General features: G+C 39.9%; 1 non-coding gene across 1 annotated transcript; it reads right to left on the bottom strand.

Moving 5' to 3' along the window:
- Window positions 1–1,115: 1,115 nt before the first annotated feature.
- On the bottom strand, window positions 1,116–1,220 carry LOC111765864 (U6 spliceosomal RNA). The gene has a single exon (XR_002798086.1). It is a non-coding gene; the product is annotated as a U6 spliceosomal RNA (small nuclear RNA).
- Between the last annotated feature and the right edge of the window lie 6,277 nt (window positions 1,221–7,497).

The raw sequence follows: 7,497 nt of genomic DNA, 5'->3' as shown, positions 1-7,497 counted from the left end.
GTTGAAGTTATAATTTGGGGAGTATCACCATCTTAACAATATTAACTCTTTCAATCACTGAACATGGGATGTTTTACCAATTATTTCAATCTTCAATTTATTTCACAATATTTGTATTTGTTGAGAGTATAAATTTTGTACTACTTTTAAAAATTTATTTCTAAGTATTTTATTCTTCACAATGCTATTGTAAATGGAATTTTTTAAAATTTCAGTTTTGAATTGTTCATTCTTAGTATATAGAAATCAATGGAGTTTTCTATATTTATCATTTATCCTGCAAATTTGCTAGAGTTGTTTATTAGTTCTAATAGTTTTTTGGTCATTTCTTATAGGATTTTCTACATGCAAAAATCATGCCATCTGCAAAATATGCAAGAGATAGTTTCACATCTTCTTTTCCAATCTGGATGGCTTTAATCTAATTTTCTTGCCTGATTGTACTGGTTAGAACATTCAGCAGAATGTTGAATAGAAGTGGAAACAGTTGACATGTTTTTCTTGTGACTGATCTTTGGAAGTCTTGCTTCATCAAGAATGATGTTACCTGTGAGTTTTTCATGGATGTTCTTTAGGTTGCAAAATTTCCCTTCCATTCCTTCTTTGTTGAGTTGTTGTTGTTTTTTAATCATGAAAGTCTGTTGGATTTTGTCAAATGAGTTTTCTTTATCTATGGACATAATCATCTTGTTTTTATTTTTTATTCCATTGACATAGTGTTTTACATTAATTTATTCAAGGATGTCCAACCAATCTTGCATTCCTAGGATAAATTTCACATGGTCATTGTGTATAATTCTTTTTATATGTTGCAGGATTCTGTTTGCTAGTATTTTGTTGAAGACTTTTGCACCAATATTCATAAGACGTATCGATATGTAGTTTTCTTTTCTTTTGATGTCATTGTCTGGTTTTGTTAACAGGACAATACTGGCCTCATAGAGTGAGTTGGAAAATGTTACCCTTCTTTTTTTTTTTTTTAACAAGTACATAGATGCCATTTATCTGGCCTATAAGTACAATATTGTTGTATTTGGGTTTTACAAAACATCAAGTATAAATAACCTGAAACTAACAGCACACAAAAATTGACTTCCTACACAGATATACCAGGCAAAAATATGGAATACTTCAAGAATTTGCATGTCATACTCTGCAGGGGCCATGCAATCTTCTCTCTATCATTCCAATTTTAGTATATGTGCTGCTGAAGGGAGCACCCCTTCTTCTATTTGGAAGTGTTTGTGGAGAATTGGTCTTCACTTTTCTTTAAATGTGTGGTAGAATTCATTTATGAAGTCATATGGGCCTGGCTTTTCTTTGTGAATAGTTTTCTTTTTTAAAATTACGAAATCAGTCTTTTTACTTGTTATAAGTCTATTCAGATTTTCTTTTTCTTTTTGAGTCAGTTTCAGTTCTTTTTGTCTTTCTAGGAATTTGTCTATTTCCACTAAGTAATTGGCATACAATCTTTTAGACTATTCCTTTATAATCTTTTTTTATTTCTGCATGGTTATTAGTTTTGTTGCCTTTGTCTTTGCTAAGTCTAGTAATTTTAGTCTTTTTTCTTTATTCTTGGTCAATCTTGATGAGGGTTTGTCAATTTTAAAAGCCTTTTCAAAGAACCAAATATTGGTTTTATTAATTTTTGCCATTACTTTTCTATTCTTTATGTCATCAATTTCTGCTCTAATCTTTATTATTTCCTTCTTTCTGCTAACTGTACATTTAGCTTGCTCTTCTTTTTCAAGTATTATGGTGGAAATTAGATTATTGTTTTGAGAGTTTTCTTCTTTCTTAATATAATATTTCATTTATATCTATAATTTTCCCTCTGAGAACTGCCTTTGCTGCATTATATAAGTTTTCTTATGTTGTGTCTTCATTTTTATTCATCTCAAAGTATTTTCAAATTTTCCTTGTGATTTCTTCTTTGATCTATTGGCTAGTTAGGAGTGTGCTGTTTAATATCCACAAATTTTTGAGTTGCATAAATTTCTGTTATTGATTTCTAATTTCATTCCATTGTGCTCAGAGAACATACTTAACATTATTCAAATTCTTTCAAAGTTACTGTAGTTTGTTTTATGGCCTAGAAGTAATACCTTTTTTTATAATCTAATCTCAGAAGTGACATCTCATCACTTTTGCCATATTTTAGTTACCAGGTCCAGCCCACAGATGAGGAGAGGGGATTATACAGGGTATAAATACTAGGAAGAGAGGATCCTTAGGGACAATTGTAGAGGCTGCCTATCACACATGGTAAGATAAGTCTGGTTTATTAGACATGTTTTCAAGTGGTAAGGTAAGACTGTCCCATGTTGCTTTCTGATAATGATTTCTTCACTTGGGCTTTATTTTTAAGAGCACTGATAAACATAGCTTCCAGAGCCCTACCCAGAGGAGATGGGCTATTAGTTTTTAAAGAAATGGAATGATGGATCATATTGTCCTTTCTTCCCTACCTTTGCCATGGTTCATACTGTTGGAGGATTATATGTTGCCATCTTACTAACTTTGAGTTCAGCTATGTGACTGACTTGGACCAATAGGACATGATGGGAAGGAAGGAACATTGTGCCAATTCTAAGCTAAAATGTGTTACCACTTATCTTCTACTCCTGCCATCCAGAATGAACAAAACAAAACAAAACAAAACCAAAACAAAACAGCATAATGAGAGACACATGACACAGAACTGAACTAGAGTCAGACCTAACCTAGCTGAGGCACCACCAACTTGCCTGAAAGTGAAAAATATTTATTTATTGTTATAAGCCCCTGACACTAACACAAACAAAGATAATAGAGATAGAACAAATATCTCAAAGAATGTCCACTGCTTTTAGTAATCTGTTTCCAAATTCCAATGAAACTATTATAATTGAAGCCCAATCCCTACAGGAATTCTATGGGAAAATGCTGTTTCAAGACAGGTCAGTCCAAAAGACTCCTTTATGACTTTGGCAAAATCCTCCAGGCCCTCAATAAAGACTTTGAGCACAAAAGATATATATCTCTATATTTTTTTAACCAGCAATTTCAAGCTATTGTGTTTAAAACCTGGCAAATATTCAGTATTCTAAAAGTTTAAATATTTTATTTCATCATTGTCAAAAACTTTTCAATTTGGTTTACTTTGTAGTTTAGATAGTTGTCATTGAATCCAAAGAGTGAAAGAGAAAACTTTCAAAATGAAATAATGTGTGCTATTATTAACTCAGTGGGGTAGCTGTTTAAATAGGTATGTGATTGTGCTATATTCCTCAACACAGAGGAATAAATGTGAAAAGGATTTAGCAAACAACATGTTGCCTCTAAATATCTCTGGGAACACTGATGTAAATCTCACAAGTCTAGTCCTTATCTGAAAAAGAAATGTTGGACAGTGTAGGACACTCACATTTTAGTACTTTGTTTTGTTTCAAGATTTATTTCCCCCCTCCTCTTCCCTCCCCTTCCCTCCCCTCCCTTCCTCCCCTGCCCCCACCCTGCTATTTTTGCTGTCTGTGTCCATTTGCTGTGTGATCTTCTGTATTTATTTCTATTTTTTGTCTTCTCTTCTCATCTTTCTCCTCTAGGATTCAGAGAGATTCGATCCTGGGGACCTCTGATGTGGAGAGAGGTTCCCTGTCAATTGTGCCACCTCGGTTCCTGGTCTGTGCTGTGCTTCACTTTGACTCTTCCCTTTGTATCTCTTTTTGCTGCATAATCATCTTGCTGCCTGACTCACTTGAGTGGGCACTGGCTCACCATGCAGGCATGGTTTCTCTTCTTCTTTTCTGCCAGGAGGTCCCAGGGATCTAACCTGGGTCCTCCCAAATGGTAGGTGGAAGCCTTATCACTTGAGCCACATCCACTTCCCAGTGCTTTGTTTTATTGTATTTGATTTTAGCTAGGTGGAAGCCTTATCACTTGAGCCACATCCACTTCCCAGTGCTTTGTTTTATTGTATTTGATTTTAGCTAGGTGGAAGCCTTATCACTTGAGCCACATCCACTTCCCAGTGCTTTGTTTTATTGTATTTGATTTTAGCTCCTTATCTGCATGTGCAAAGAAAATCCAAAAAATACCGCCACCTTATTTAGTACCATCAGGGCCAGAAATTATCCTGAACTGACCCTTTGGGTTATTTGGGTATGCTTCGTGTGTGTGTGAATGAGCTAAACTGGCATTATCCAGAATGATGCCAAAGGCATGATTTATTGTGAGATCAGCCTTCTGTTTTGTGACCCATTAGTCCAATTGTTACATAATTTATATTCAAGGAGAAATGGTCAAATATTCAAAGTTACATTAGAAAAAAAGGTGGCAAATTAACACCTGTGTATTAGAACAAGATGGTGGCATAAGACCCTGCAGGGTGGCATTCTCCTACAGAATCTTAGAAAAACATGCAAAAACTGGCACAGTCATCTTTCTCAAAAATACAGAAAACAAAGGTTTGCAGTAACTGAGCACGTGCCAAATCAAGAAAAAAAGCTTTAAAAACCTGTAGGAGGGAGCGGATGTGGCTCAAGCAATTGGGCACCCTCCTCCTACATGGGATGTACTGGGTTCAGCTCCTGGTGCCTCCTAATGAAGATGAGCAGATGCTGCAACAAACAGATGCCGCAACCATCAGATGACACAAGCAGCAGATGATACAAGCAGCAGGGAGTGGAAGTGGCTCAAGTGGTTGGGCACTCACCTCCTACATGGGAGGTCCTGGATTCGATTCCAAGAGCCTCCTAAAGAAGATGAGCAGACAATGAGCAGACAGATGAGGGAGCCATCTTGGGGTGGCGGGGTGAGGCAAAAAAAAAGTTAAAAAAACCTGTAAGAGAAGCTTACGGCACTCTTGCTGACCTATTCTCCTACCCTCCCCAGTGTGTATAGAACCAGCTTGTGCTCCCACTGAGGGTGCTATACCAGAGGGAGAAGAAAAAGCCCTAATATGCATACTCTGGTGCCTGTATGTCAGTGCCAATTTGTCATATGGCAGCATGGAAGCCTGAATCAAGCAACTCTTCTCTGACTCACCCTCCCAGAACTTGCCCTGCAGGCAGAAGCAGCTTATGAAAAGCTAAAGCCGTATAAGAAAAAATTAAGTCAAAGCAGCCTGGAGCAAAGGATTACTTGCTGTAAATCACACAAAAGAGTTGCCAGGAGGGGGAGAAAGTCTACTTTATAAGGAGTAGAAGGGGTACTTGAATTCCTACAAATGGGGGAATTCCTAAGGCAATGAGTAAGCACAAACCCAAGACAAGCCACAGGCTCAAATAAGGCAGAGCTTGTGGCTCTTTCACTTTCACTTCGGTCTGATCTTGATAGGAGGGCCAAACACCGAGGGAGAGCACCAGCCAAGACAGCCAATTTGAAAAGAATGAGAAAGGGTTTTTGCATTCCTTTGTTTTTGGTAGCTCCTAGCACTCAAGGACATCTCTGTCATAAAACTAACTGGACAAAATCTTAAGGAAAAGCAGCTTAAGGACTAAATCCCAGAGATATCACTTCAGTATATTGCATATATGCGGCCACCCCTCAGGCTGAAGTGTGGTTTGTTGGCCTGGCGGGGGAGTGGCCGCGGTAGGCCTAATTCCAAGCCGCTGCCCCCATAATAGGGTGGCTGGTCGGGCCCACCGCCACCCCTGAAGGAAGCTCGGCATGGGCGCAGAGTGCCCTCGGGTCTCCCCTTCTCGGCAGCCATGCTTCCACGGCCGCCCCTCCTCCTGGATGGCGCCACATGATGCCTGTGGGGCGGCACCCTTCTTCTTCTTTCTCCCTGTGCAGGCGCAGGGCGGAAAAATCCAGTCTGCCCTTTTCCCTCCCCCCCGACAGCAGCAACAGCCAGGCGTGGGTGGAAAAATCCAGTCTGCCCTTTTCCCTCCCCCCGACAGCAGCAACAGCCAGGCATGGGCAGGAAACTCAAGTCTGCCCTCTACCCCAGCAACAGCAGCCACCAATCACTAAACCCTGCCCCTTCCCCCAGCAACAGCGACAGCCAATCCCTAACCACCACCCCTCCCCCATCCAGCACCGCCCACTGACCTTTCTCCGGCAACCAATCAGAGCAGGGCATGGCTTTGACCAATCAGCCTTCCCCAGCCCCTATAAAACTGTTGCCTCTCCCTCAATAAAGTTGGACCTGCGTGTTTACCTCGTCTCCGCGGTAGTTCTTCTGCCGTGCGCCCTCCAGTCCTGAGAGCCCCTGACAAGGGCCTGGCCTCCCTTGTCCCCAGTTCGTCGCCTGCTTCTCCGGGCGACCCCCTCGTTGCCGGCTTCGCCGGGCAACCCCGTCAGCCGAACCGCGCAACCCCTGTGAGACCGACCCCTCGTCTGCTGCCGGACCGACCCCTCGTCCCAAGCGGGACTGACCCCTCGTCCAAAGCTGGACCGACCCCTCGTCCGCAGCCAGACCCCACCTCTACCGACCGAGCAAGCCGCCGCACGTATATAAGACTGTCTTTACAAAATGTAAATACAAATAAACTAGAGAGAAGGAACCAGAATAGCAGATATGTATGACAGGAGAAGCATAGAGACATTGAGAGGTGGTGAGTTTTGTTTGTTTGTTTTTTGTTTTTTATTACTATTATTATTATTACTGGAATAATAAAAATGATCTAAAAATGATTGAAGTGATAAATGCACAACTATGTGATTATATAAAATACCATTATTGTATACTTTGGATGGATTGTATGCTTTATTAATGTGTATCAATAAAATTGATTTGTTGAAAATGTACAGTGTACAACAAAAGATTATAAGACTAAAAAGGAACAGGAAGTGGCCCATCTAATGGATAAAGATAAAATATGGATATTGAATGAACTAAATATCAGTTTGACAAACTTTATTAAGTCCCTACAATGTACCAGGCACTATTCTAGGCCCTTGAGATACATTAGTGAATAAAGAAGACAAAGAACCCTTCCCTCATGGAACTCAAGGCTTAGCAGACAGAGACAGACAAATAAGTAAATTAAAGAGTACATCAAAAAGTAGGTGCTATATAAAGTGAACAGTAAAGCAGAAAAATGAGAGTGCACAGTTTGTTGTATTAAATAAAGTGATCAGCGTAGAGCCTATTGAAATGGTGATGTTTGAGCACAGACTTGATGGAGCCAAGGAAGTTAGCCATGTGGATATTTGGGGTAAGAGTGCTCTAGGAAGAAGGAACAGCCATTGCAAAGGCCTGGATATAAGAGCATCCATGATGTGTTTGGGGAAAATAGCCAGTGATCAGTGTGTTTAGAGCAGAACGAAAAAGGGAGAAAACAGTAGAACAACAGGGTCATATCATCTGAGAACCTTTTAGCCACTGACTGAGTGAAAAGAAAACGATTGCAGGGCATGTAACAGTGGAGTTACATGATCTGACATGTTTTAGAAGATTAATAGTAGAAATTAGGTTAATAATTGATGACATTGTGATGTGGGCTATGGGTGGGAGGCTGTTCATCTCTTTGTAGATAACCTGAGCTGTATGTGTCCTATGCTGTGCGTGTG

The sequence above is a fragment of the Dasypus novemcinctus genome, chromosome 2 (assembly GCF_030445035.2).
Source record: "Dasypus novemcinctus isolate mDasNov1 chromosome 2, mDasNov1.1.hap2, whole genome shotgun sequence".
NCBI classification, from domain to species: Eukaryota; Metazoa; Chordata; class Mammalia; order Cingulata; family Dasypodidae; genus Dasypus; species Dasypus novemcinctus.
Note: the sequence above shows the minus strand (reverse complement) of the source record. Positions and strands in the feature narration are given on the sequence as shown.